The sequence below is a fragment of the Astatotilapia calliptera genome, chromosome 23 (genome assembly GCF_964374335.1).
Source record: "Astatotilapia calliptera chromosome 23, fAstCal68.1, whole genome shotgun sequence".
NCBI lineage: Eukaryota > Metazoa > Chordata > Actinopteri > Cichliformes > Cichlidae > Astatotilapia > Astatotilapia calliptera.
In genome coordinates this window covers 29,308,272-29,334,680 of record NC_137443.1, presented here as the reverse complement: position 1 = coordinate 29,334,680, position 26,409 = coordinate 29,308,272, and the positions used below count along the sequence as shown (strand labels likewise).

Sequence of the window (26,409 nt, the reverse complement as noted above, 5' to 3'; positions counted from 1 at the left end):
CCATCCATTGTCTACCGCTTGTCCCTTTCACGTAAGCCGGAGCTGGGTCAAAACACCGTTTTTAGGATCTCCTGTGGCACTCTTCACCTCCAAAACCCGTTCAGGGCTTAAATACCTGGGGACTCACCTTTGTTTGTCCAAGCTGAATTTCATTTCTGTGCAGCTTCGAGAAATCGTCCATTTTCAGGTTCCCTGTCAGCCTCGTTGGCGCAGTAGGCAGCGCGTCAGTCTCATAATCTGAAGGTCGTGAGTTCGAGCCTCACACGAGGCAGGTGTTTTGGTACAGAGTTGGTCCATCCATTTTGTACCTCTTCTACCCATTTCGAGGACGCTGGGGCCTTAGAACCACTCCTTTGTAGTGGATTTTCAGCCTCCTCCGATGCGAGATCTAGAACAGAGATCAATCCAAATCATTCTGCCATTGACCGTGGAAAGCCTTCCCATCTGTTTGATTTCAAGACTCACACGTGGCAGGCGATCCTCCCCTATGGATGTGTGCCGGCCCTCTGAAACCACTTCATCCAACTTTCACCACAATTCCTCTTTCTTTTCTCAGGTCAGAATTGCGGGGCACCACACGTTGGCTCCCAAATGACTCCTACCTGTTATTTCTTCTAGGACACTTTGTCCAGGTAGGGTTAGGAATGTCTTTGCATTGGAAGCGGATGAACAAGGGCTGATAATTGGTTATCAGCAGCTCCCGAGCTGAGTCTCTGGAGGTTGCCTGGAGTTCCTTTGCCAACAGGGTCCATGGAGAGGGATAATTTGAAGTCATTCTTGCCTGACTGTTAAGTTGGAACAAGAAGTCTATGCAAACCAAACTTGGGTTGGACATCGTATCTGCATTAAGTCAAGATGTTGTTGAGAGTAGACTTTGGAGAGTGGCGCGAATTCGACGAGACAATTGGCAGACTTGTAAGGGCTGGTGGCTGAGCGTTAGAGCTGTCGCCTGCCACATGTGAATCACGAAATCAGAAGGTAGTGACTTGTAGCCTCACGCAAGCGATGTGCTTTGATGCGCAGTACGTGGCAGAGTTTGTGCATCCATTTTAAGCGTCTGGAGAGGAGAGTTTGGACAGTAGCGCGAATTCAGCGGGACAATTGGCGGACATGCAAGGGTTGTTAGCTCAGCGGTAGAATTGTCGCCTGCCGTGCGCAAGTCTCGAAAACTGGCGGTGTTGAGCTCTATCCTCACGGGAGGCATGTTTTGATGCGCAGTTCGGCCACACATTTTTTGGATGTCCTGTCACACCCTTCACCTCCAAGACGGCAGCTCATCCTGGGCTTGAAGAACTGGCAACTCTGCTTCATTTGTTGACGGCTTCAAGGAATGGTCCGTTTTGGGGGGAGATGGTGCCTTGAGGCTCTCTTGATACACAGTACGTGGCAAAGGCAACCCATCCATTGTCTACCGCTTGTCCCTTTCGGGTAAGGCGGAGGTGGGGCAAAACACAGGTTCCCTGACCGGGAATCGAACCCGGGCCGCGGCGGTGAGAGCGCCGAATCCTGACCACTAGACCATCAGGGAGCTGCCACAGAGGTGTCTTGATGAGTGACGCGTGGGTGTATCGGGCTACATTTTCCGCTGCGCCTCGAGAGGAGCGCTTGGGCAATGGCGCGAATTCGTTGAGAAAACTGCCACGTGTGTGAGCATTGGTGGTTCAGTGGTAGAATTCTCGCCTGCCACGCGGGAGACCCGGGTTCGATTCCCGGCCAATGCACGGTTCCTTTATGCGTGGGGTCTTGGGGGGCATTAAGTTTGTTCTCGGTCACGGCCAGACGGCATCAAGATTTGGAACAAGAAGCCTGTGCAAACCAAACTTGGGTTGGACATCGTATCTGCATTAAGTCAAGATGTTGTTGAGAGGAGACTTTGGACAGTGGCGCGAATTCGGCGGGACAATTGGCAGACTTAGAATTGTCGCATGATAGCGCCAGTGGGTGACTGAATATATGTTTACAGACATTGCTGGTAAACCCGTGTGTCTTATTAGTGGAGCTAATGTGGCTGTAATTAAGGAATTTAACTTAAGACGGCACTACGAGACAAAAGAAGAATGGTCCGTTTTGGGGGAAGATGGTGTCTTGAGCCTCGCTTGATACACAGTACGTGGCAAAGGCAACCCATCCATTGTCTACCGCTTGTCCCTTTCACGTAAGCCGGAGCTGGGTCAAAACACCGTTTTTAGGATCTCCTGTGGCACTCTTCACCTCCAAAACCCGTTCAGGGCTTAAATACCTGGGGACTCACCTTTGTTTGTCCAAGCTGAATTTCATTTCTGTGCAGCTTCGAGAAATCGTCCATTTTCAGGTTCCCTGTCAGCCTCGTTGGCGCAGTAGGCAGCGCGTCAGTCTCATAATCTGAAGGTCGTGAGTTCGAGCCTCACACGAGGCAGGTGTTTTGGTACAGAGTTGGTCCATCCATTTTGTACCTCTTCTACCCATTTCGAGGACGCTGGGGCCTTAGAACCACTCCTTTGTAGTGGATTTTCAGCCTCCTCCGATGCGAGATCTAGAACAGGGATCAATCCAAATCATTCTGCCATTGACCGTGGAAAGCCTTCCCATCTGTTTGATTTCAAGACTCACACGTGGCAGGCGATCCTCCCCTGTGGATGTGTGCCGGCCCTCTGAAACCACTTCATCCAACTTTCACCACAATTCCTCTTTCTTTTCTCAGGTCAGAATTGCGGGGCACCACACGTTGGCTCCCAAATGACTCCTACCTGTTATTTCTTCTAGGACACTTTGTCCAGGTAGGGTTAGGAATGTCTTTGCATTGGAAGCGGATGAACAAGGGCTGATAATTGGTTATCAGCAGCTCCCGAGCTGAGTCTCTGGAGGTTGCCTGGAGTTCCTTTGCCAACAGGGTCCATGGAGAGGGATAATTTGAAGTCATTCTTGCCTGACTGTTAAGTTGGAACAAGAAGTCTATGCAAACCAAACTTGGGTTGGACATCGTATCTGCATTAAGTCAAGATGTTGTTGAGAGTAGACTTTGGAGAGTGGCGCGAATTCGACGAGACAATTGGCAGACTTGTAAGGGCTGGTGGCTGAGCGTTAGAGCTGTCGCCTGCCACATGTGAATCACGAAATCAGAAGGTAGTGACTTGTAGCCTCACGCAAGCGATGTGCTTTGATGCGCAGTACGTGGCAGAGTTTGTGCATCCATTTTAAGCGTCTGGAGAGGAGAGTTTGGACAGTAGCGCGAATTCAGCGGGACAATTGGCGGACATGCAAGGGTTGTTAGCTCAGCGGTAGAATTGTCGCCTGCCGTGCGCAAGTCTCGAAAACTGGCGGTGTTGAGCTCTATCCTCACGGGAGGCATGTTTTGATGCGCAGTTCGGCCACACATTTTTTGGATGTCCTGTCACACCCTTCACCTCCAAGACGGCAGCTCATCCTGGGCTTGAAGAACTGGCAACTCTGCTTCATTTGTTGACGGCTTCAAGGAATGGTCCGTTTTGGGGGGAGATGGTGCCTTGAGGCTCTCTTGATACACAGTACGTGGCAAAGGCAACCCATCCATTGTCTACCGCTTGTCCCTTTCGGGTAAGGCGGAGGTGGGGCAAAACACAGGTTCCCTGACCGGGAATCGAACCCGGGCCGCGGCGGTGAGAGCGCCGAATCCTGACCACTAGACCATCAGGGAGCTGCCACAGAGGTGTCTTGATGAGTGACGCGTGGGTGTATCGGGCTACATTTTCCGCTGCGCCTCGAGAGGAGCGCTTGGGCAATGGCGCGAATTCGTTGAGAAAACTGCCACGTGTGTGAGCATTGGTGGTTCAGTGGTAGAATTCTCGCCTGCCACGCGGGAGACCCGGGTTCGATTCCCAGCCAATGCACGGTTCCTTTATGCGTGGGGTCTTGGGGGGCATTAAGTTTGTTCTTGGTCACGGCCAGACGGCATCAAGATTTGGAACAAGAAGCCTGTGCAAACCAAACTTGGGTTGGACATCGTATCTGCATTAAGTCAAGATGTTGTTGAGAGGAGACTTTGGACAGTGGCGCGAATTCGGCGGGACAATTGGCAGACTTAGAATTGTCGCCTGCCAGCGCCAGTGGGTGACTGAATATATGTTTACAGACATTGCTGGTAAACCCGTGTGTCTTATTAGTGGAGCTAATGTGGCTGTAATTAAGGAATTTAACTTAAGACGGCACTACGAGACAAAAGAAGAATGGTCCGTTTTGGGGGAAGATGGTGTCTTGAGCCTCGCTTGATACACAGTACGTGGCAAAGGCAACCCATCCATTGTCTACCGCTTGTCCCTTTCAGGTAAGCCGGAGCTGGGTCAAAACACCGTTTTTAGGATCTCCTGTGGCACTCTTCACCTCCAAAACCCGTTCAGGGCTTAAATACCTGGGGACTCACCTTTGTTTGTCCAAGCTGAATTTCATTTCTGTGCAGCTTCGAGAAATCGTCCATTTTCAGGTTCCCTGTCAGCCTCGTTGGCGCAGTAGGCAGCGCGTCAGTCTCATAATCTGAAGGTCGTGAGTTCGAGCCTCACACGAGGCAGGTGTTTTGGTACAGAGTTGGTCCATCCATTTTGTACCTCTTCTACCCATTTCGAGGACGCTGGGGCCTTAGAACCACTCCTTTGTAGTGGATTTTCAGCCTCCTCCGATGCGAGATCTAGAACAGAGATCAATCCAAATCATTCTGCCATTGACCGTGGAAAGCCTTCCCATCTGTTTGATTTCAAGACTCACACGTGGCAGGCGATCCTCCCCTATGGATGTGTGCCGGCCCTCTGAAACCACTTCATCCAACTTTCACCACAATTCCTCTTTCTTTTCTCAGGTCAGAATTGCGGGGCACCACACGTTGGCTCCCAAATGACTCCTACCTGTTATTTCTTCTAGGACACTTTGTCCAGGTAGGGTTAGGAATGTCTTTGCATTGGAAGCGGATGAACAAGGGCTGATAATTGGTTATCAGCAGCTCCCGAGCTGAGTCTCTGGAGGTTGCCTGGAGTTCCTTTGCCAACAGGGTCCATGGAGAGGGATAATTTGAAGTCATTCTTGCCTGACTGTTAAGTTGGAACAAGAAGTCTATGCAAACCAAACTTGGGTTGGACATCGTATCTGCATTAAGTCAAGATGTTGTTGAGAGTAGACTTTGGAGAGTGGCGCGAATTCGACGAGACAATTGGCAGACTTGTAAGGGCTGGTGGCTGAGCGTTAGAGCTGTCGCCTGCCACATGTGAATCACGAAATCAGAAGGTAGTGACTTGTAGCCTCACGCAAGCGATGTGCTTTGATGCGCAGTACGTGGCAGAGTTTGTGCATCCATTTTAAGCGTCTGGAGAGGAGAGTTTGGACAGTAGCGCGAATTCAGCGGGACAATTGGCGGACATGCAAGGGTTGTTAGCTCAGCGGTAGAATTGTCGCCTGCCGTGCGCAAGTCTCGAAAACTGGCGGTGTTGAGCTCTATCCTCACGGGAGGCATGTTTTGATGCGCAGTTCGGCCACACATTTTTTGGATGTCCTGTCACACCCTTCACCTCCAAGACGGCAGCTCATCCTGGGCTTGAAGAACTGGCAACTCTGCTTCATTTGTTGACGGCTTCAAGGAATGGTCCGTTTTGGGGGGAGATGGTGCCTTGAGGCTCTCTTGATACACAGTACGTGGCAAAGGCAACCCATCCATTGTCTACCGCTTGTCCCTTTCGGGTAAGGCGGAGGTGGGGCAAAACACAGGTTCCCTGACCGGGAATCGAACCCGGGCCGCGGCGGTGAGAGCGCCGAATCCTGACCACTAGACCATCAGGGAGCTGCCACAGAGGTGTCTTGATGAGTGACGCGTGGGTGTATCGGGCTACATTTTCCGCTGCGCCTCGAGAGGAGCGCTTGGGCAATGGCGCGAATTCGTTGAGAAAACTGCCACGTGTGTGAGCATTGGTGGTTCAGTGGTAGAATTCTCGCCTGCCACGCGGGAGACCCGGGTTCGATTCCCGGCCAATGCACGGTTCCTTTATGCGTGGGGTCTTGGGGGGCATTAAGTTTGTTCTCGGTCACGGCCAGACGGCATCAAGATTTGGAACAAGAAGCCTGTGCAAACCAAACTTGGGTTGGACATCGTATCTGCATTAAGTCAAGATGTTGTTGAGAGGAGACTTTGGACAGTGGCGCGAATTCGGCGGGACAATTGGCAGACTTAGAATTGTCGCCTGCCAGCGCCAGTGGGTGACTGAATATATGTTTACAGACATTGCTGGTAAACCCGTGTGTCTTATTAGTGGAGCTAATGTGGCTGTAATTAAGGAATTTAACTTAAGACGGCACTACGAGACAAAAGAAGAATGGTCCGTTTTGGGGGAAGATGGTGTCTTGAGCCTCGCTTGATACACAGTACGTGGCAAAGGCAACCCATCCATTGTCTACCGCTTGTCCCTTTCACGTAAGCCGGAGCTGGGTCAAAACACCGTTTTTAGGATCTCCTGTGGCACTCTTCACCTCCAAAACCCGTTCAGGGCTTAAATACCTGGGGACTCACCTTTGTTTGTCCAAGCTGAATTTCATTTCTGTGCAGCTTCGAGAAATCGTCCATTTTCAGGTTCCCTGTCAGCCTCGTTGGCGCAGTAGGCAGCGCGTCAGTCTCATAATCTGAAGGTCGTGAGTTCGAGCCTCACACGAGGCAGGTGTTTTGGTACAGAGTTGGTCCATCCATTTTGTACCTCTTCTACCCATTTCGAGGACGCTGGGGCCTTAGAACCACTCCTTTGTAGTGGATTTTCAGCCTCCTCCGATGCGAGATCTAGAACAGGGATCAATCCAAATCATTCTGCCATTGACCGTGGAAAGCCTTCCCATCTGTTTGATTTCAAGACTCACACGTGGCAGGCGATCCTCCCCTGTGGATGTGTGCCGGCCCTCTGAAACCACTTCATCCAACTTTCACCACAATTCCTCTTTCTTTTCTCAGGTCAGAATTGCGGGGCACCACACGTTGGCTCCCAAATGACTCCTACCTGTTATTTCTTCTAGGACACTTTGTCCAGGTAGGGTTAGGAATGTCTTTGCATTGGAAGCGGATGAACAAGGGCTGATAATTGGTTATCAGCAGCTCCCGAGCTGAGTCTCTGGAGGTTGCCTGGAGTTCCTTTGCCAACAGGGTCCATGGAGAGGGATAATTTGAAGTCATTCTTGCCTGACTGTTAAGTTGGAACAAGAAGTCTATGCAAACCAAACTTGGGTTGGACATCGTATCTGCATTAAGTCAAGATGTTGTTGAGAGTAGACTTTGGAGAGTGGCGCGAATTCGACGAGACAATTGGCAGACTTGTAAGGGCTGGTGGCTGAGCGTTAGAACTGTCGCCTGCCACATGTGAATCACGAAATCAGAAGGTGGTGACTTGTAGCCTCACGCAAGCAATGTGCTTTGATGCGCAGTACGTGGCAGAGTTTGTGCATCCATTTTAAGCGTCTGGAGAGGAGAGTTTGGACAGTAGCGCGAATTCAGCGGGACAATTGGCGGACATGCAAGGGTTGTTAGCTCAGCGGTAGAATTGTCGCCTGCCGTGCGCAAGTCTCGAAAACTGGCGGTGTTGAGCTCTATCCTCACGGGAGGCATGTTTTGATGCGCAGTTCGGCCACACATTTTTTGGATGTCCTGTCACACCCTTCACCTCCAAGACGGCAGCTCATCCTGGGCTTGAAGAACTGGCAACTCTGCTTCATTTGTTGACGGCTTCAAGGAATGGTCCGTTTTGGGGGGAGATGGTGCCTTGAGGCTCTCTTGATACACAGTACGTGGCAAAGGCAACCCATCCATTGTCTACCGCTTGTCCCTTTCGGGTAAGGCGGAGGTGGGGCAAAACACAGGTTCCCTGACCGGGAATCGAACCCGGGCCGCGGCGGTGAGAGCGCCGAATCCTGACCACTAGACCATCAGGGAGCTGCCACAGAGGTGTCTTGATGAGTGACGCGTGGGTGTATCGGGCTACATTTTCCGCTGCGCCTCGAGAGGAGCGCTTGGGCAATGGCGCGAATTCGTTGAGAAAACTGCCACGTGTGTGAGCATTGGTGGTTCAGTGGTAGAATTCTCGCCTGCCACGCGGGAGACCCGGGTTCGATTCCCGGCCAATGCACGGTTCCTTTATGCGTGGGGTCTTGGGGGGCATTAAGTTTGTTCTCGGTCACGGCCAGACGGCATCAAGATTTGGAACAAGAAGCCTGTGCAAACCAAACTTGGGTTGGACATCGTATCTGCATTAAGTCAAGATGTTGTTGAGAGGAGACTTTGGACAGTGGCGCGAATTCGGCGGGACAATTGGCAGACTTAGAATTGTCGCCTGCCAGCGCCAGTGGGTGACTGAATATATGTTTACAGACATTGCTGGTAAACCCGTGTGTCTTATTAGTGGAGCTAATGTGGCTGTAATTAAGGAATTTAACTTAAGACGGCACTACGAGACAAAAGAAGAATGGTCCGTTTTGGGGGAAGATGGTGTCTTGAGCCTCGCTTGATACACAGTACGTGGCAAAGGCAACCCATCCATTGTCTACCGCTTGTCCCTTTCAGGTAAGCCGGAGCTGGGTCAAAACACCGTTTTTAGGATCTCCTGTGGCACTCTTCACCTCCAAAACCCGTTCAGGGCTTAAATACCTGGGGACTCACCTTTGTTTGTCCAAGCTGAATTTCATTTCTGTGCAGCTTCGAGAAATCGTCCATTTTCAGGTTCCCTGTCAGCCTCGTTGGCGCAGTAGGCAGCGCGTCAGTCTCATAATCTGAAGGTCGTGAGTTCGAGCCTCACACGAGGCAGGTGTTTTGGTACAGAGTTGGTCCATCCATTTTGTACCTCTTCTACCCATTTCGAGGACGCTGGGGCCTTAGAACCACTCCTTTGTAGTGGATTTTCAGCCTCCTCCGATGCGAGATCTAGAACAGGGATCAATCCAAATCATTCTGCCATTGACCGTGGAAAGCCTTCCCATCTGTTTGATTTCAAGACTCACACGTGGCAGGCGATCCTCCCCTATGGATGTGTGCCGGCCCTCTGAAACCACTTCATCCAACTTTCACCACAATTCCTCTTTCTTTTCTCAGGTCAGAATTGCGGGGCACCACACCTTGGCTCCCAAATGACTCCTACCTGTTATTTCTTCTAGGACACTTTGTCCAGGTAGGGTTAGGAATGTCTTTGCATTGGAAGCGGATGAACAAGGGCTGATAATTGGTTATCAGCAGCTCCCGAGCTGAGTCTCTGGAGGTTGCCTGGAGTTCCTTTGCCAACAGGGTCCATGGAGAGGGATCATTTGAAGTCATTCTTGCCTGACTGTTAAGTTGGAACAAGAAGTCTATGCAAACCAAACTTGGGTTGGACATCGTATCTGCATTAAGTCAAGATGTTGTTGAGAGTAGACTTTGGAGAGTGGCGCGAATTCGACGAGACAATTGGCAGACTTGTAAGGGCTGGTGGCTGAGCGTTAGAACTGTCGCCTGCCACATGTGAATCACGAAATCAGAAGGTGGTGACTTGTAGCCTCACGCAAGCGATGTGTTTTGATGCGCAGTACGTGGCAGAGTTTGTGCATCCATTTTAAGCGTCTGGAGAGGAGAGTTTGGACAGTAGCGCGAATTCAGCGGGACAATTGGCGGACATGCAAGGGTTGTTAGCTCAGCGGTAGAATTGTCGCCTGCCGTGCGCAAGTCTCGAAAACTGGCGGTGTTGAGCTCTATCCTCACGGGAGGCATGTTTTGATGCGCAGTTCGGCCACACATTTTTTGGATGTCCTGTCACACCCTTCACCTCCAAGACGGCAGCTCATCCTGGGCTTGAAGAACTGGCAACTCTGCTTCATTTGTTGACGGCTTCAAGGAATGGTCCGTTTTGGGGGGAGATGGTGCCTTGAGGCTCTCTTGATACACAGTATGTGGCAAAGGCAACCCATCCATTGTCTACCGCTTGTCCCTTTCGGGTAAGGCGGAGGTGGGGCAAAACACAGGTTCCCTGACCGGGAATCGAACCCGGGCCGCGGCGGTGAGAGCGCCGAATCCTGACCACTAGACCATCAGGGAGCTGCCACAGAGGTGTCTTGATGAGTGACGCGTGGGTGTATCGGGCTACATTTTCCGCTGCGCCTCGAGAGGAGCGCTTGGGCAATGGCGCGAATTCGTTGAGAAAACTGCCACGTGTGTGAGCATTGGTGGTTCAGTGGTAGAATTCTCGCCTGCCACGCAGGAGACCCGGGTTCGATTCCCGGCCAATGCACGGTTCCTTTATGCGTGGGGTCTTGGGGGGCATTAAGTTTGTTCTCGGTCACGGCCAGACGGCATCAAGATTTGGAACAAGAAGCCTGTGCAAACCAAACTTGGGTTGGACATCGTATCTGCATTAAGTCAAGATGTTGTTGAGAGGAGACTTTGGACAGTGGCGCGAATTCGGCGGGACAATTGGCAGACTTAGAATTGTCGCCTGCCAGCGCCAGTGGGTGACTGAATATATGTTTACAGACATTGCTGGTAAACCCGTGTGTCTTATTAGTGGAGCTAATGTGGCTGTAATTAAGGAATTTAACTTAAGACGGCACTACGAGACAAAAGAAGAATGGTCCGTTTTGGGGGAAGATGGTGTCTTGAGCCTCGCTTGATACACAGTACGTGGCAAAGGCAACCCATCCATTGTCTACCGCTTGTCCCTTTCAGGTAAGCCGGAGCTGGGTCAAAACACCGTTTTTAGGATCTCCTGTGGCACTCTTCACCTCCAAAACCCGTTCAGGGCTTAAATACCTGGGGACTCACCTTTGTTTGTCCAAGCTGAATTTCATTTCTGTGCAGCTTCGAGAAATCGTCCATTTTCAGGTTCCCTGTCAGCCTCGTTGGCGCAGTAGGCAGCGCGTCAGTCTCATAATCTGAAGGTCGTGAGTTCGAGCCTCACACGAGGCAGGTGTTTTGGTACAGAGTTGGTCCATCCATTTTGTACCTCTTCTACCCATTTCGAGGACGCTGGGGCCTTAGAACCACTCCTTTGTAGTGGATTTTCAGCCTCCTCCAATGCGAGATCTAGAACAGGGATCAATCCAAATCATTCTGCCATTGACCGTGGAAAGCCTTCCCATCTGTTTGATTTCAAGACTCACACGTGGCAGGCGATCCTCCCCTATGGATGTGTGCCGGCCCTCTGAAACCACTTCATCCAACTTTCACCACAATTCCTCTTTCTTTTCTCAGGTCAGAATTGCGGGGCACCACACGTTGGCTCCCAAATGACTCCTACCTGTTATTTCTTCTAGGACACTTTGTCCAGGTAGGGTTAGGAATGTCTTTGCATTGGAAGCGGATGAACAAGGGCTGATAATTGGTTATCAGCAGCTCCCGAGCTGAGTCTCTGGAGGTTGCCTGGAGTTCCTTTGCCAACAGGGTCCATGGAGAGGGATAATTTGAAGTCATTCTTGCCTGACTGTTAAGTTGGAACAAGAAGTCTATGCAAACCAAACTTGGGTTGGACATCGTATCTGCATTAAGTCAAGATGTTGTTGAGAGTAGACTTTGGAGAGTGGCGCGAATTCGACGAGACAATTGGCAGACTTGTAAGGGCTGGTGGCTGAGCGTTAGAACTTTCGCCTGCCACATGTGAATCACGAAATCAGAAGGTGGTGACTTGTAGCCTCACGCAAGCGATGTGCTTTGATGCGCAGTACGTGGCAGAGTTTGTGCATCCATTTTAAGCGTCTGGAGAGGAGAGTTTGGACAGTAGCGCGAATTCAGCGGGACAATTGGCGGACATGCAAGGGTTGTTAGCTCAGCGGTAGAATTGTCGCCTGCCGTGCGCAAGTCTCGAAAACTGGCGGTGTTGAGCTCTATCCTCACGGGAGGCATGTTTTGATGCGCAGTTCGGCCACACATTTTTTGGATGTCCTGTCACACCCTTCACCTCCAAGACGGCAGCTCATCCTGGGCTTGAAGAACTGGCAACTCTGCTTCATTTGTTGACGGCTTCAAGGAATGGTCCGTTTTGGGGGGAGATGGTGCCTTGAGGCTCTCTTGATACACAGTACGTGGCAAAGGCAACCCATCCATTGTCTACCGCTTGTCCCTTTCGGGTAAGGCGGAGGTGGGGCAAAACACAGGTTCCCTGACCGGGAATCGAACCCGGGCCGCGGCGGTGAGAGCGCCGAATCCTGACCACTAGACCATCAGGGAGCTGCCACAGAGGTGTCTTGATGAGTGACGCGTGGGTGTATCGGGCTACATTTTCCGCTGCGCCTCGAGAGGAGCGCTTGGGCAATGGCGCGAATTCGTTGAGAAAACTGCCACGTGTGTGAGCATTGGTGGTTCAGTGGTAGAATTCTCGCCTGCCACGCGGGAGACCCGGGTTCGATTCCCGGCCAATGCACGGTTCCTTTATGCGTGGGGTCTTGGGGGGCATTAAGTTTGTTCTCGGTCACGGCCAGACGGCATCAAGATTTGGAAGAAGAAGCCTGTGCAAACCAAACTTGGGTTGGACATCGTATCTGCATTAAGTCAAGATGTTGTTGAGAGGAGACTTTGGACAGTGGCGCGAATTCGGCGGGACAATTGGCAGACTTAGAATTGTCGCCTGCCAGCGCCAGTGGGTGACTGAATATATGTTTACAGACATTGCTGGTAAACCCGTGTGTCTTATTAGTGGAGCTAATGTGGCTGTAATTAAGGAATTTAACTTAAGACGGCACTACGAGACAAAAGAAGAATGGTCCGTTTTGGGGGAAGATGGTGTCTTGAGCCTCGCTTGATACACAGTACGTGGCAAAGGCAACCCATCCATTGTCTACCGCTTGTCCCTTTCAGGTAAGCCGGAGCTGGGTCAAAACACCGTTTTTAGGATCTCCTGTGGCACTCTTCACCTCCAAAACCCGTTCAGGGCTTAAATACCTGGGGACTCACCTTTGTTTGTCCAAGCTGAATTTCATTTCTGTGCAGCTTCGAGAAATCGTCCATTTTCAGGTTCCCTGTCAGCCTCGTTGGCGCAGTAGGCAGCGCGTCAGTCTCATAATCTGAATGTCGTGAGTTCGAGCCTCACACGAGGCAGGTCTTTTGGTACAGAGTTGGTCCATCCATTTTGTACCTCTTCTACCCATTTCGAGGACGCTGGGGCCTTAGAACCACTCCTTTGTAGTGGATTTTCAGCCTCCTCCGATGCGAGATCTAGAACAGAGATCAATCCAAATCATTCTGCCATTGACCGTGGAAAGCCTTCCCATCTGTTTGATTTCAAGACTCACACGTGGCAGGCGATCCTCCCCTATGGATGTGTGCCGGCCCTCTGAAACCACTTCATCCAACTTTCACCACAATTCCTCTTTCTTTTCTCAGGTCAGAATTGCGGGGCACCACACGTTGGCTCCCAAATGACTCCTACCTGTTATTTCTTCTAGGACACTTTGTCCAGGTAGGGTTAGGAATGTCTTTGCATTGGAAGCGGATGAACAAGGGCTGATAATTGGTTATCAGCAGCTCCCGAGCTGAGTCTCTGGAGGTTGCCTGGAGTTCCTTTGCCAACAGGGTCCATGGAGAGGGATAATTTGAAGTCATTCTTGCCTGACTGTTAAGTTGGAACAAGAAGTCTATGCAAACCAAACTTGGGTTGGACATCGTATCTGCATTAAGTCAAGATGTTGTTGAGAGTAGACTTTGGAGAGTGGCGCGCATTCGACGAGACAATTGGCAGACTTGTAAGGGCTGGTGGCTGAGCGTTAGAACTGTCGCCTGCCACATGTGAATCACGAAATCAGAAGGTGGTGACTTGTAGCCTCACGCAAGCGATGTGCTTTGATGCGCAGTACGTGGCAGAGTTTGTGCATCCATTTTAAGCGTCTGGAGAGGAGAGTTTGGACAGTAGCGCGAATTCAGCGGGACAATTGGCGGACATGCAAGGGTTGTTAGCTCAGCGGTAGAATTGTCGCCTGCCGTGCGCAAGTCTCGAAAACTGGCGGTGTTGAGCTCTATCCTCACGGGAGGCATGTTTTGATGCGCAGTTCGGCCACACATTTTTTGGATGTCCTGTCACACCCTTCACCTCCAAGACGGCAGCTCATCCTGGGCTTGAAGAACTGGCAACTCTGCTTCATTTGTTGACGGCTTCAAGGAATGGTCCGTTTTGGGGGGAGATGGTGCCTTGAGGCTCTCTTGATACACAGTACGTGGCAAAGGCAACCCATCCATTGTCTACCGCTTGTCCCTTTCGGGTAAGGCGGAGGTGGGGCAAAACACAGGTTCCCTGACCGGGAATCGAACCCGGGCCGCGGCGGTGAGAGCGCCGAATCCTGACCACTAGACCATCAGGGAGCTGCCACAGAGGTGTCTTGATGAGTGACGCGTGGGTGTATCGGGCTACATTTTCCGCTGCGCCTCGAGAGGAGCGCTTGGGCAATGGCGCGAATTCGTTGAGAAAACTGCCACGTGTGTGAGCATTGGTGGTTCAGTGGTAGAATTCTCGCCTGCCACGCGGGAGACCCGGGTTCGATTCCCGGCCAATGCACGGTTCCTTTATGCGTGGGGTCTTGGGGGGCATTAAGTTTGTTCTCGGTCACGGCCAGACGGCATCAAGATTTGGAACAAGAAGCCTGTGCAAACCAAACTTGGGTTGGACATCGTATCTGCATTAAGTCAAGATGTTGTTGAGAGGAGACTTTGGACAGTGGCGCGAATTCGGCGGGACAATTGGCAGACTTAGAATTGTCGCCTGCCAGCGCCAGTGGGTGACTGAATATATGTTTACAGACATTGCTGGTAAACCCGTGTGTCTTATTAGTGGAGCTAATGTGGCTGTAATTAAGGAATTTAACTTAAGACGGCACTACGAGACAAAAGAAGAATGGTCCGTTTTGGGGGAAGATGGTGTCTTGAGCCTCGCTTGATACACAGTACGTGGCAAAGGCAACCCATCCATTGTCTACCGCTTGTCCCTTTCACGTAAGCCGGAGCTGGGTCAAAACACCGTTTTTAGGATCTCCTGTGGCACTCTTCACCTCCAAAACCCGTTCAGGGCTTAAATACCTGGGGACTCACCTTTGTTTGTCCAAGCTGAATTTCATTTCTGTGCAGCTTCGAGAAATCGTCCATTTTCAGGTTCCCTGTCAGCCTCGTTGGCGCAGTAGGCAGCGCGTCAGTCTCATAATCTGAAGGTCGTGAGTTCGAGCCTCACACGAGGCAGGTGTTTTGGTACAGAGTTGGTCCATCCATTTTGTACCTCTTCTACCCATTTCGAGGACGCTGGGGCCTTAGAACCACTCCTTTGTAGTGGATTTTCAGCCTCCTCCGATGCGAGATCTAGAACAGAGATCAATCCAAATCATTCTGCCATTGACCGTGGAAAGCCTTCCCATCTGTTTGATTTCAAGACTCACACGTGGCAGGCGATCCTCCCCTATGGATGTGTGCCGGCCCTCTGAAACCACTTCATCCAACTTTCACCACAATTCCTCTTTCTTTTCTCAGGTCAGAATTGCGGGGCACCACACGTTGGCTCCCAAATGACTCCTACCTGTTATTTCTTCTAGGACACTTTGTCCAGGTAGGGTTAGGAATGTCTTTGCATTGGAAGCGGATGAACAAGGGCTGATAATTGGTTATCAGCAGCTCCCGAGCTGAGTCTCTGGAGGTTGCCTGGAGTTCCTTTGCCAACAGGGTCCATGGAGAGGGATAATTTGAAGTCATTCTTGCCTGACTGTTAAGTTGGAACAAGAAGTCTATGCAAACCAAACTTGGGTTGGACATCGTATCTGCATTAAGTCAAGATGTTGTTGAGAGTAGACTTTGGAGAGTGGCGCGAATTCGACGAGACAATTGGCAGACTTGTAAGGGCTGGTGGCTGAGCGTTAGAGCTGTCGCCTGCCACATGTGAATCACGAAATCAGAAGGTAGTGACTTGTAGCCTCACGCAAGCGATGTGCTTTGATGCGCAGTACGTGGCAGAGTTTGTGCATCCATTTTAAGCGTCTGGAGAGGAGAGTTTGGACAGTAGCGCGAATTCAGCGGGACAATTGGCGGACATGCAAGGGTTGTTAGCTCAGCGGTAGAATTGTCGCCTGCCGTGCGCAAGTCTCGAAAACTGGCGGTGTTGAGCTCTATCCTCACGGGAGGCATGTTTTGATGCGCAGTTCGGCCACACATTTTTTGGATGTCCTGTCACACCCTTCACCTCCAAGACGGCAGCTCATCCTGGGCTTGAAGAACTGGCAACTCTGCTTCATTTGTTGACGGCTTCAAGGAATGGTCCGTTTTGGGGGGAGATGGTGCCTTGAGGCTCTCTTGATACACAGTACGTGGCAAAGGCAACCCATCCATTGTCTACCGCTTGTCCCTTTCGGGTAAGGCGGAGGTGGGGCAAAACACAGGTTCCCTGACCGGGAATCGAACCCGGGCCGCGGCGGTGAGAGCGCCGAATCCTGACCACTAGACCATCAGGGAGCTGCCACAGAGGTGTCTTGATGAGTGACGCGTGGGTGTATCGGGCTACATTTTCCGCTGCGCCTCGAGAGGAGCGCTTGGGCAATGGCGCGAATTCGTTGAGAAAACTGCCACGTGTGTGAGCATTGGTGGTTCAGTGGTAGAATTCTCGCCTGCCACGCGGGAGACCCGGGTTCGATTCCCGGCCAATGCACGGTTCCTTTATGCGTGGGGTCTTGGGGGGCATTAAGTTTGTTCTCGGTCACGGCCAGACGGCATCAAGATTTGGAACAAGAAGCCTGTGCAAACCAAACTTGGGTTGGACATCGTATCTGCATTAAGTCAAGATGTTGTTGAGAGGAGACTTTGGACAGTGGCGCGAATTCGGCGGGACAATTGGCAGACTTAGAATTGTCGCATGATAGCGCCAGTGGGTGACTGAATATATGTTTACAGACATTGCTGGTAAACCCGTGTGTCTTATTAGTGGAGCTAATGTGGCTGTAATTAAGGAATTTAACTTAAGACGGCACTACGAGACAAAAGAAGAATGGTCCGTTTTGGGGGAAGATGGTGTCTTGAGCCTCGCTTGATACACAGTACGTGGCAAAGGCAACCCATCCATTGTCTACCGCTTGTCCCTTTCACGTAAGCCGGAGCTGGGTCAAAACACCGTTTTTAGGATCTCCTGTGGCACTCTTCACCTCCAAAACCCGTTCAGGGCTTAAATACCTGGGGACTCACCTTTGTTTGTCCAAGCTGAATTTCATTTCTGTGCAGCTTCGAGAAATCGTCCATTTTCAGGTTCCCTGTCAGCCTCGTTGGCGCAGTAGGCAGCGCGTCAGTCTCATAATCTGAAGGTCGTGAGTTCGAGCCTCACACGAGGCAGGTGTTTTGGTACAGAGTTGGTCCATCCATTTTGTACCTCTTCTACCCATTTCGAGGACGCTGGGGCCTTAGAACCACTCCTTTGTAGTGGATTTTCAGCCTCCTCCGATGCGAGATCTAGAACAGGGATCAATCCAAATCATTCTGCCATTGACCGTGGAAAGCCTTCCCATCTGTTTGATTTCAAGACTCACACGTGGCAGGCGATCCTCCCCTGTGGATGTGTGCCGGCCCTCTGAAACCACTTCATCCAACTTTCACCACAATTCCTCTTTCTTTTCTCAGGTCAGAATTGCGGGGCACCACACGTTGGCTCCCAAATGACTCCTACCTGTTATTTCTTCTAGGACACTTTGTCCAGGTAGGGTTAGGAATGTCTTTGCATTGGAAGCGGATGAACAAGGGCTGATAATTGGTTATCAGCAGCTCCCGAGCTGAGTCTCTGGAGGTTGCCTGGAGTTCCTTTGCCAACAGGGTCCATGGAGAGGGATAATTTGAAGTCATTCTTGCCTGACTGTTAAGTTGGAACAAGAAGTCTATGCAAACCAAACTTGGGTTGGACATCGTATCTGCATTAAGTCAAGATGTTGTTGAGAGTAGACTTTGGAGAGTGGCGCGAATTCGACGAGACAATTGGCAGACTTGTAAGGGCTGGTGGCTGAGCGTTAGAACTGTCGCCTGCCACATGTGAATCACGAAATCAGAAGGTGGTGACTTGTAGCCTCACGCAAGCAATGTGCTTTGATGCGCAGTACGTGGCAGAGTTTGTGCATCCATTTTAAGCGTCTGGAGAGGAGAGTTTGGACAGTAGCGCGAATTCAGCGGGACAATTGGCGGACATGCAAGGGTTGTTAGCTCAGCGGTAGAATTGTCGCCTGCCGTGCGCAAGTCTCGAAAACTGGCGGTGTTGAGCTCTATCCTCACGGGAGGCATGTTTTGATGCGCAGTTCGGCCACACATTTTTTGGATGTCCTGTCACACCCTTCACCTCCAAGACGGCAGCTCATCCTGGGCTTGAAGAACTGGCAACTCTGCTTCATTTGTTGACGGCTTCAAGGAATGGTCCGTTTTGGGGGGAGATGGTGCCTTGAGGCTCTCTTGATACACAGTACGTGGCAAAGGCAACCCATCCATTGTCTACCGCTTGTCCCTTTCGGGTAAGGCGGAGGTGGGGCAAAACACAGGTTCCCTGACCGGGAATCGAACCCGGGCCGCGGCGGTGAGAGCGCCGAATCCTGACCACTAGACCATCAGGGAGCTGCCACAGAGGTGTCTTGATGAGTGACGCGTGGGTGTATCGGGCTACATTTTCCGCTGCGCCTCGAGAGGAGCGCTTGGGCAATGGCGCGAATTCGTTGAGAAAACTGCCACTTGTGTGAGCATTGGTGGTTCAGTGGTAGAATTCTCGCCTGCCACGCGGGAGACCCGGGTTCGATTCCCGGCCAATGCACGGTTCCTTTATGCGTGGGGTCTTGGGGGGCATTAAGTTTGTTCTCGGTCACGGCCAGACGGCATCAAGATTTGGAACAAGAAGCCTGTGCAAACCAAACTTGGGTTGGACATCGTATCTGCATTAAGTCAAGATGTTGTTGAGAGGAGACTTTGGACAGTGGCGCGAATTCGGCGGGACAATTGGCAGACTTAGAATTGTCGCCTGCCAGCGCCAGTGGGTGACTGAATATATGTTTACAGACATTGCTGGTAAACCCGTGTGTCTTATTAGTGGAGCTAATGTGGCTGTAATTAAGGAATTTAACTTAAGACGGCACTACGAGACAAAAGAAGAATGGTCCGTTTTGGGGGAAGATGGTGTCTTGAGCCTCGCTTGATACACAGTACGTGGCAAAGGCAACCCATCCATTGTCTACCGCTTGTCCCTTTCAGGTAAGCCGGAGCTGGGTCAAAACACCGTTTTTAGGATCTCCTGTGGCACTCTTCACCTCCAAAACCCGTTCAGGGCTTAAATACCTGGGGACTCACCTTTGTTTGTCCAAGCTGAATTTCATTTCTGTGCAGCTTCGAGAAATCGTCCATTTTCAGGTTCCCTGTCAGCCTCGTTGGCGCAGTAGGCAGCGCGTCAGTCTCATAATCTGAAGGTCGTGAGTTCGAGCCTCACACGAGGCAGGTGTTTTGGTACAGAGTTGGTCCATCCATTTTGTACCTCTTCTACCCATTTCGAGGACGCTGGGGCCTTAGAACCACTCCTTTGTAGTGGATTTTCAGCCTCCTCCGATGCGAGATCTAGAACAGGGATCAATCCAAATCATTCTGCCATTGACCGTGGAAAGCCTTCCCATCTGTTTGATTTCAAGACTCACACGTGGCAGGCGATCCTCCCCTATGGATGTGTGCCGGCCCTCTGAAACCACTTCATCCAACTTTCACCACAATTCCTCTTTCTTTTCTCAGGTCAGAATTGCGGGGCACCACACGTTGGCTCCCAAATGACTCCTACCTGTTATTTCTTCTAGGACACTTTGTCCAGGTAGGGTTAGGAATGTCTTTGCATTGGAAGCGGATGAACAAGGGCTGATAATTGGTTATCAGCAGCTCCCGAGCTGAGTCTCTGGAGGTTGCCTGGAGTTCCTTTGCCAACAGGGTCCATGGAGAGGGATAATTTGAAGTCATTCTTGCCTGACTGTTAAGTTGGAACAAGAAGTCTATGCAAACCAAACTTGGGTTGGACATCGTATCTGCATTAAGTCAAGATGTTGTTGAGAGTAGACTTTGGAGAGTGGCGCGAATTCGACGAGACAATTGGCAGACTTGTAAGGGCTGGTGGCTGAGCGTTAGAGCTGTCGCCTGCCACATGTGAATCACGAAATCAGAAGGTAGTGACTTGTAGCCTCACGCAAGCGATGTGCTTTGATGCGCAGTACGTGGCAGAGTTTGTGCATCCATTTTAAGCGTCTGGAGAGGAGAGTTTGGACAGTAGCGCGAATTCAGCGGGACAATTGGCGGACATGCAAGGGTTGTTAGCTCAGCGGTAGAATTGTCGCCTGCCGTGCGCAAGTCTCGAAAACTGGCGGTGTTGAGCTCTATCCTCACGGGAGGCATGTTTTGATGCGCAGTTCGGCCACACATTTTTTGGATGTCCTGTCACACCCTTCACCTCCAAGACGGCAGCTCATCCTGGGCTTGAAGAACTGGCAACTCTGCTTCATTTGTTGACGGCTTCAAGGAATGGTCCGTTTTGGGGGGAGATGGTGCCTTGAGGCTCTCTTGATACACAGTACGTGGCAAAGGCAACCCATCCATTGTCTACCGCTTGTCCCTTTCGGGTAAGGCGGAGGTGGGGCAAAACACAGGTTCCCTGACCGGGAATCGAACCCGGGCCGCGGCTGTGAGAGCGCCGAATCCTGACCACTAGACCATCAGGGAGCTGCCACAGAGGTGTCTTGATGAGTGACGCGTGGGTGTATCGGGCTACATTTTCCGCTGCGCCTCGAGAGGAGCGCTTGGGCAATGGCGCGAATTCGTTGAGAAAACTGCCACGTGTGTGAGCATTGGTGGTTCAGTGGTAGAATTCTCGCCTGCCACGCGGGAGACCCGGGTTCGATTCCCGGCCAATGCACGGTTCCTTTATGCGTGGGGTCTTGGGGGGCATTAAGTTTGTTCTCGGTCACGGCCAGACGGCATCAAGATTTGGAACAAGAAGCCTGTGCAAACCAAACTTGGGTTGGACATCGTATCTGCATTAAGTCAAGATGTTGTTGAGACAGTGGCGCGAATTCGGCGGGACAATTGGCAGACTTAGAATTGTCGCCTGCCAGCGCCAGTGGGTGACTGAATATATGTTTACAGACATTGCTGGTAAACCCGTGTGTCTTATTAGTGGAGCTAATGTGGCTGTAATTAAGGAATTTAACTTAAGACGGCACTACGAGACAAAAGAAGAATGGTCCGTTTTGGGGGAAGATGGTGTCTTGAGCCTCGCTTGATACACAGTACGTGGCAAAGGCAACCCATCCATTGTCTACCGCTTGTCCCTTTCAGGTAAGCCGGAGCTGGGTCAAAACACCGTTTTTAGGATCTCCTGTGGCACTCTTCACCTCCAAAACCCGTTCAGGGCTTAAATACCTGGGGACTCACCTTTGTTTGTCCAAGCTGAATTTCATTTCTGTGCAGCTTCGAGAAATCGTCCATTTTCAGGTTCCCTGTCAGCCTCGTTGGCGCAGTAGGCAGCGCGTCAGTCTCATAATCTGAAGGTCGTGAGTTCGAGCCTCACACGAGACAGGTGTTTTGGTACAGAGTTGGTCCATCCATTTTGTACCTCTTCTACCCATTTCGAGGACGCTGGGGCCTTAGAACCACTCCTTTGTAGTGGATTTTCAGCCTCCTCCGATGCGAGATCTAGAACAGGGATCAATCCAAATCATTCTGCCATTGACCGTGGAAAGCCTTCCCATCTGTTTGATTTCAAGACTCACACGTGGCAGGCGATCCTCCCCTATGGATGTGTGCCGGCCCTCTGAAACCACTTCATCCAACTTTCACCACAATTCCTCTTTCTTTTCTCAGGTCAGAATTGCGGGGCACCACACCTTGGCTCCCAAATGACTCCTACCTGTTATTTCTTCTAGGACACTTTGTCCAGGTAGGGTTAGGAATGTCTTTGCATTGGAAGCGGATGAACAAGGGCTGATAATTGGTTATCAGCAGCTCCCGAGCTGAGTCTCTGGAGGTTGCCTGGAGTTCCTTTGCCAACAGGGTCCATGGAGAGGGATCATTTGAAGTCATTCTTGCCTGACTGTTAAGTTGGAACAAGAAGTCTATGCAAACCAAACTTGGGTTGGACATCGTATCTGCATTAAGTCAAGATGTTGTTGAGAGTAGACTTTGGAGAGTGGCGCGAATTCGACGAGACAATTGGCAGACTTGTAAGGGCTGGTGGCTGAGCGTTAGAACTGTCGCCTGCCACATGTGAATCACGAAATCAGAAGGTGGTGACTTGTAGCCTCACGCAAGCGATGTGTTTTGATGCGCAGTACGTGGCAGAGTTTGTGCATCCATTTTAAGCGTCTGGAGAGGAGAGTTTGGACAGTAGCGCGAATTCAGCGGGACAATTGGCGGACATGCAAGGGTTGTTAGCTCAGCGGTAGAATTGTCGCCTGCCGTGCGCAAGTCTCGAAAACTGGCGGTGTTGAGCTCTATCCTCACGGGAGGCATGTTTTGATGCGCAGTTCGGCCACACATTTTTTGGATGTCCTGTCACACCCTTCACCTCCAAGACGGCAGCTCATCCTGGGCTTGAAGAACTGGCAACTCTGCTTCATTTGTTGACGGCTTCAAGGAATGGTCCGTTTTGGGGGGAGATGGTGCCTTGAGGCTCTCTTGATACACAGTACGTGGCAAAGGCAACCCATCCATTGTCTACCGCTTGTCCCTTTCGGGTAAGGCGGAGGTGGGGCAAAACACAGGTTCCCTGACCGGGAATCGAACCCGGGCCGCGGCGGTGAGAGCGCCGAATCCTGACCACTAGACCATCAGGGAGCTGCCACAGAGGTGTCTTGATGAGTGACGCGTGGGTGTATCGGGCTACATTTTCCGCTGCGCCTCGAGAGGAGCGCTTGGGCAATGGCGCGAATTCGTTGAGAAAACTGCCACGTGTGTGAGCATTGGTGGTTCAGTGGTAGAATTCTCGCCTGCCACGCGGGAGACCCGGGTTCGATTCCCGGCCAATGCACGGTTCCTTTATGCGTGGGGTCTTGGGGGGCATTAAGTTTGTTCTCGGTCACGGCCAGACGGCATCAAGATTTGGAACAAGAAGCCTGTGCAAACCAAACTTGGGTTGGACATCGTATCTGCATTAAGTCAAGATGTTGTTGAGAGGAGACTTTGGACAGTGGCGCGAATTCGGCGGGACAATTGGCAGACTTAGAATTGTCGCCTGCCAGCGCCAGTGGGTGACTGAATATATGTTTACAGACATTGCTGGTAAACCCGTGTGTCTTATTAGTGGAGCTAATGTGGCTGTAATTAAGGAATTTAACTTAAGACGGCACTACGAGACAAAAGAAGAATGGTCCGTTTTGGGGGAAGATGGTGTCTTGAGCCTCGCTTGATACACAGTACGTGGCAAAGGCAACCCATCCATTGTCTACCGCTTGTCCCTTTCACGTAAGCCGGAGCTGGGTCAAAACACCGTTTTTAGGATCTCCTGTGGCACTCTTCACCTCCAAAACCCGTTCAGGGCTTAAATACCTGGGGACTCACCTTTGTTTGTCCAAGCTGAATTTCATTTCTGTGCAGCTTCGAGAAATCGTCCATTTTCAGGTTCCCTGTCAGCCTCGTTGGCGCAGTAGGCAGCGCGTCAGTCTCATAATCTGAAGGTCGTGAGTTCGAGCCTCACACGAGGCAGGTGTTTTGGTACAGAGTTGGTCCATCCATTTTGTACCTCTTCTACCCATTTCGAGGACGCTGGGGCCTTAGAACCACTCCTTTGTAGTGGATTTTCAGCCTCCTCCGATGCGAGATCTAGAACAGGGATCAATCCAAATCATTCTGCCATTGACCGTGGAAAGCCTTCCCATCTGTTTGATTTCAAGACTCACACGTGGCAGGCGATCCTCCCCTGTGGATGTGTGCCGGCCCTCTGAAACCACTTCATCCAACTTTCACCACAATTCCTCTTTCTTTTCTCAGGTCAGAATTGCGGGGCACCACACGTTGGCTCCCAAATGACTCCTACCTGTTATTTCTTCTAGGACACTTTGTCCAGGTAGGGTTAGGAATGTCTTTGCATTGGAAGCGGATGAACAAGGGCTGATAATTGGTTATCAGCAGCTCCCGAGCTGAGTCTCTGGAGGTTGCCTGGAGTTCCTTTGCCAACAGGGTCCATGGAGAGGGATAATTTGAAGTCATTCTTGCCTGACTGTTAAGTTGGAACAAGAAGTCTATGCAAACCAAACTTGGGTTGGACATCGTATCTGCATTAAGTCAAGATGTTGTTGAGAGTAGACTTTGGAGAGTGGCGCGAATTCGACGAGACAATTGGCAGACTTGTAAGGGCTGGTGGCTGAGCGTTAGAACTGTCGCCTGCCACATGTGAATCACGAAATCAGAAGGTGGTGACTTGTAGCCTCACGCAAGCAATGTGCTTTGATGCGCAGTACGTGGCAGAGTTTGTGCATCCATTTTAAGCGTCTGGAGAGGAGAGTTTGGACAGTAGCGCGAATTCAGCGGGACAATTGGCGGACATGCAAGGGTTGTTAGCTCAGCGGTAGAATTGTCGCCTGCCGTGCGCAAGTCTCGAAAACTGGCGGTGTTGAGCTCTATCCTCACGGGAGGCATGTTTTGATGCGCAGTTCGGCCACACATTTTTTGGATGTCCTGTCACACCCTTCACCTCCAAGACGGCAGCTCATCCTGGGCTTGAAGAACTGGCAACTCTGCTTCATTTGTTGACGGCTTCAAGGAATGGTCCGTTTTGGGGGGAGATGGTGCCTTGAGGCTCTCTTGATACACAGTACGTGGCAAAGGCAACCCATCCATTGTCTACCGCTTGTCCCTTTCGGGTAAGGCGGAGGTGGGGCAAAACACAGGTTCCCTGACCGGGAATCGAACCCGGGCCGCGGCGGTGAGAGCGCCGAATCCTGACCACTAGACCATCAGGGAGCTGCCACAGAGGTGTCTTGATGAGTGACGCGTGGGTGTATCGGGCTACATTTTCCGCTGCGCCTCGAGAGGAGCGCTTGGGCAATGGCGCGAATTCGTTGAGAAAACTGCCACTTGTGTGAGCATTGGTGGTTCAGTGGTAGAATTCTCGCCTGCCACGCGGGAGACCCGGGTTCGATTCCCGGCCAATGCACGGTTCCTTTATGCGTGGGGTCTTGGGGGGCATTAAGTTTGTTCTCGGTCATGGCCAGACGGCATCAAGATTTGGAACAAGAAGCCTGTGCAAACCAAACTTGGGTTGGACATCGTATCTGCATTAAGTCAAGATGTTGTTGAGAGGAGACTTTGGACAGTGGCGCGAATTCGGCGGGACAATTGGCAGACTTAGAATTGTCGCCTGCCAGCGCCAGTGGGTGACTGAATATATGTTTACAGACATTGCTGGTAAACCCGTGTGTCTTATTAGTGGAGCTAATGTGGCTGTAATTAAGGAATTTAACTTAAGACGGCACTACGAGACAAAAGAAGAATGGTCCGTTTTGGGGGAAGATGGTGTCTTGAGCCTCGCTTGATACACAGTACGTGGCAAAGGCAACCCATCCATTGTCTACCGCTTGTCCCTTTCAGGTAAGCCGGAGCTGGGTCAAAACACCGTTTTTAGGATCTCCTGTGGCACTCTTCACCTCCAAAACCCGTTCAGGGCTTAAATACCTGGGGACTCACCTTTGTTTGTCCAAGCTGAATTTCATTTCTGTGCAGCTTCGAGAAATCGTCCATTTTCAGGTTCCCTGTCAGCCTCGTTGGCGCAGTAGGCAGCGCGTCAGTCTCATAATCTGAAGGTCGTGAGTTCGAGCCTCACACGAGGCAGGTGTTTTGGTACAGAGTTGGTCCATCCATTTTGTACCTCTTCTACCCATTTCGAGGACGCTGGGGCCTTAGAACCACTCCTTTGTAGTGGATTTTCAGCCTCCTCCGATGCGAGATCTAGAACAGGGATCAATCCAAATCATTCTGCCATTGACCGTGGAAAGCCTTCCCATCTGTTTGATTTCAAGACTCACACGTGGCAGGCGATCCTCCCCTATGGATGTGTGCCGGCCCTCTGAAACCACTTCATCCAACTTTCACCACAATTCCTCTTTCTTTTCTCAGGTCAGAATTGCGGGGCACCACACGTTGGCTCCCAAATGACTCCTACCTGTTATTTCTTCTAGGACACTTTGTCCAGGTAGGGTTAGGAATGTCTTTGCATTGGAAGCGGATGAACAAGGGCTGATAATTGGTTATCAGCAGCTCCCGAGCTGAGTCTCTGGAGGTTGCCTGGAGTTCCTTTGCCAACAGGGTCCATGGAGAGGGATAATTTGAAGTCATTCTTGCCTGACTGTTAAGTTGGAACAAGAAGTCTATGCAAACCAAACTTGGGTTGGACATCGTATCTGCATTAAGTCAAGATGTTGTTGAGAGTAGACTTTGGAGAGTGGCGCGAATTCGACGAGACAATTGGCAGACTTGTAAGGGCTGGTGGCTGA

General features: G+C 51.1%; 32 non-coding genes across 32 annotated transcripts; 21 read left to right on the top strand and 11 right to left on the bottom strand.

Moving 5' to 3' along the window:
• Positions 1-198: 198 nt before the first annotated feature.
• On the top strand, positions 199-271 carry trnam-cau (transfer RNA methionine (anticodon CAU)). Its single transcript has one exon. It is a non-coding gene; the product is annotated as a tRNA-Met (tRNA).
• Positions 272-1,456: 1,185 nt separating this feature from the next.
• Positions 1,457-1,528, bottom strand: trnae-cuc (transfer RNA glutamic acid (anticodon CUC)). Its single transcript has one exon. It is a non-coding gene; the product is annotated as a tRNA-Glu (tRNA).
• A 122-nt stretch (positions 1,529-1,650) lies between these two features.
• trnag-gcc (transfer RNA glycine (anticodon GCC)) lies at positions 1,651-1,721 on the top strand. Its single transcript has one exon. It is a non-coding gene; the product is annotated as a tRNA-Gly (tRNA).
• A 601-nt stretch (positions 1,722-2,322) lies between these two features.
• trnam-cau (transfer RNA methionine (anticodon CAU)) lies at positions 2,323-2,395 on the top strand. The gene has a single exon. It is a non-coding gene; the product is annotated as a tRNA-Met (tRNA).
• A 1,185-nt stretch (positions 2,396-3,580) lies between these two features.
• Positions 3,581-3,652, bottom strand: trnae-cuc (transfer RNA glutamic acid (anticodon CUC)). The gene has a single exon. It is a non-coding gene; the product is annotated as a tRNA-Glu (tRNA).
• A 794-nt stretch (positions 3,653-4,446) lies between these two features.
• Positions 4,447-4,519, top strand: trnam-cau (transfer RNA methionine (anticodon CAU)). The gene has a single exon. It is a non-coding gene; the product is annotated as a tRNA-Met (tRNA).
• Positions 4,520-5,704: 1,185 nt separating this feature from the next.
• Positions 5,705-5,776, bottom strand: trnae-cuc (transfer RNA glutamic acid (anticodon CUC)). Its single transcript has one exon. It is a non-coding gene; the product is annotated as a tRNA-Glu (tRNA).
• Positions 5,777-5,898: 122 nt separating this feature from the next.
• trnag-gcc (transfer RNA glycine (anticodon GCC)) lies at positions 5,899-5,969 on the top strand. Its single transcript has one exon. It is a non-coding gene; the product is annotated as a tRNA-Gly (tRNA).
• A 601-nt stretch (positions 5,970-6,570) lies between these two features.
• On the top strand, positions 6,571-6,643 carry trnam-cau (transfer RNA methionine (anticodon CAU)). Its single transcript has one exon. It is a non-coding gene; the product is annotated as a tRNA-Met (tRNA).
• Positions 6,644-7,828: 1,185 nt separating this feature from the next.
• On the bottom strand, positions 7,829-7,900 carry trnae-cuc (transfer RNA glutamic acid (anticodon CUC)). The gene has a single exon. It is a non-coding gene; the product is annotated as a tRNA-Glu (tRNA).
• A 122-nt stretch (positions 7,901-8,022) lies between these two features.
• Positions 8,023-8,093, top strand: trnag-gcc (transfer RNA glycine (anticodon GCC)). The gene has a single exon. It is a non-coding gene; the product is annotated as a tRNA-Gly (tRNA).
• Positions 8,094-8,694: 601 nt separating this feature from the next.
• trnam-cau (transfer RNA methionine (anticodon CAU)) lies at positions 8,695-8,767 on the top strand. The gene has a single exon. It is a non-coding gene; the product is annotated as a tRNA-Met (tRNA).
• A 1,185-nt stretch (positions 8,768-9,952) lies between these two features.
• trnae-cuc (transfer RNA glutamic acid (anticodon CUC)) lies at positions 9,953-10,024 on the bottom strand. The gene has a single exon. It is a non-coding gene; the product is annotated as a tRNA-Glu (tRNA).
• A 794-nt stretch (positions 10,025-10,818) lies between these two features.
• trnam-cau (transfer RNA methionine (anticodon CAU)) lies at positions 10,819-10,891 on the top strand. Its single transcript has one exon. It is a non-coding gene; the product is annotated as a tRNA-Met (tRNA).
• A 1,185-nt stretch (positions 10,892-12,076) lies between these two features.
• trnae-cuc (transfer RNA glutamic acid (anticodon CUC)) lies at positions 12,077-12,148 on the bottom strand. Its single transcript has one exon. It is a non-coding gene; the product is annotated as a tRNA-Glu (tRNA).
• A 122-nt stretch (positions 12,149-12,270) lies between these two features.
• trnag-gcc (transfer RNA glycine (anticodon GCC)) lies at positions 12,271-12,341 on the top strand. The gene has a single exon. It is a non-coding gene; the product is annotated as a tRNA-Gly (tRNA).
• A 1,859-nt stretch (positions 12,342-14,200) lies between these two features.
• On the bottom strand, positions 14,201-14,272 carry trnae-cuc (transfer RNA glutamic acid (anticodon CUC)). Its single transcript has one exon. It is a non-coding gene; the product is annotated as a tRNA-Glu (tRNA).
• Positions 14,273-14,394: 122 nt separating this feature from the next.
• trnag-gcc (transfer RNA glycine (anticodon GCC)) lies at positions 14,395-14,465 on the top strand. Its single transcript has one exon. It is a non-coding gene; the product is annotated as a tRNA-Gly (tRNA).
• Positions 14,466-15,066: 601 nt separating this feature from the next.
• trnam-cau (transfer RNA methionine (anticodon CAU)) lies at positions 15,067-15,139 on the top strand. The gene has a single exon. It is a non-coding gene; the product is annotated as a tRNA-Met (tRNA).
• Positions 15,140-16,324: 1,185 nt separating this feature from the next.
• Positions 16,325-16,396, bottom strand: trnae-cuc (transfer RNA glutamic acid (anticodon CUC)). The gene has a single exon. It is a non-coding gene; the product is annotated as a tRNA-Glu (tRNA).
• Positions 16,397-16,518: 122 nt separating this feature from the next.
• trnag-gcc (transfer RNA glycine (anticodon GCC)) lies at positions 16,519-16,589 on the top strand. The gene has a single exon. It is a non-coding gene; the product is annotated as a tRNA-Gly (tRNA).
• A 601-nt stretch (positions 16,590-17,190) lies between these two features.
• trnam-cau (transfer RNA methionine (anticodon CAU)) lies at positions 17,191-17,263 on the top strand. The gene has a single exon. It is a non-coding gene; the product is annotated as a tRNA-Met (tRNA).
• Positions 17,264-18,448: 1,185 nt separating this feature from the next.
• Positions 18,449-18,520, bottom strand: trnae-cuc (transfer RNA glutamic acid (anticodon CUC)). The gene has a single exon. It is a non-coding gene; the product is annotated as a tRNA-Glu (tRNA).
• A 122-nt stretch (positions 18,521-18,642) lies between these two features.
• Positions 18,643-18,713, top strand: trnag-gcc (transfer RNA glycine (anticodon GCC)). The gene has a single exon. It is a non-coding gene; the product is annotated as a tRNA-Gly (tRNA).
• A 601-nt stretch (positions 18,714-19,314) lies between these two features.
• On the top strand, positions 19,315-19,387 carry trnam-cau (transfer RNA methionine (anticodon CAU)). Its single transcript has one exon. It is a non-coding gene; the product is annotated as a tRNA-Met (tRNA).
• A 1,379-nt stretch (positions 19,388-20,766) lies between these two features.
• Positions 20,767-20,837, top strand: trnag-gcc (transfer RNA glycine (anticodon GCC)). Its single transcript has one exon. It is a non-coding gene; the product is annotated as a tRNA-Gly (tRNA).
• A 1,847-nt stretch (positions 20,838-22,684) lies between these two features.
• trnae-cuc (transfer RNA glutamic acid (anticodon CUC)) lies at positions 22,685-22,756 on the bottom strand. Its single transcript has one exon. It is a non-coding gene; the product is annotated as a tRNA-Glu (tRNA).
• A 122-nt stretch (positions 22,757-22,878) lies between these two features.
• trnag-gcc (transfer RNA glycine (anticodon GCC)) lies at positions 22,879-22,949 on the top strand. Its single transcript has one exon. It is a non-coding gene; the product is annotated as a tRNA-Gly (tRNA).
• Positions 22,950-23,550: 601 nt separating this feature from the next.
• trnam-cau (transfer RNA methionine (anticodon CAU)) lies at positions 23,551-23,623 on the top strand. The gene has a single exon. It is a non-coding gene; the product is annotated as a tRNA-Met (tRNA).
• Positions 23,624-24,808: 1,185 nt separating this feature from the next.
• trnae-cuc (transfer RNA glutamic acid (anticodon CUC)) lies at positions 24,809-24,880 on the bottom strand. The gene has a single exon. It is a non-coding gene; the product is annotated as a tRNA-Glu (tRNA).
• A 122-nt stretch (positions 24,881-25,002) lies between these two features.
• trnag-gcc (transfer RNA glycine (anticodon GCC)) lies at positions 25,003-25,073 on the top strand. Its single transcript has one exon. It is a non-coding gene; the product is annotated as a tRNA-Gly (tRNA).
• A 601-nt stretch (positions 25,074-25,674) lies between these two features.
• Positions 25,675-25,747, top strand: trnam-cau (transfer RNA methionine (anticodon CAU)). Its single transcript has one exon. It is a non-coding gene; the product is annotated as a tRNA-Met (tRNA).
• The last annotated feature ends 662 nt before the right edge of the window (positions 25,748-26,409 follow it).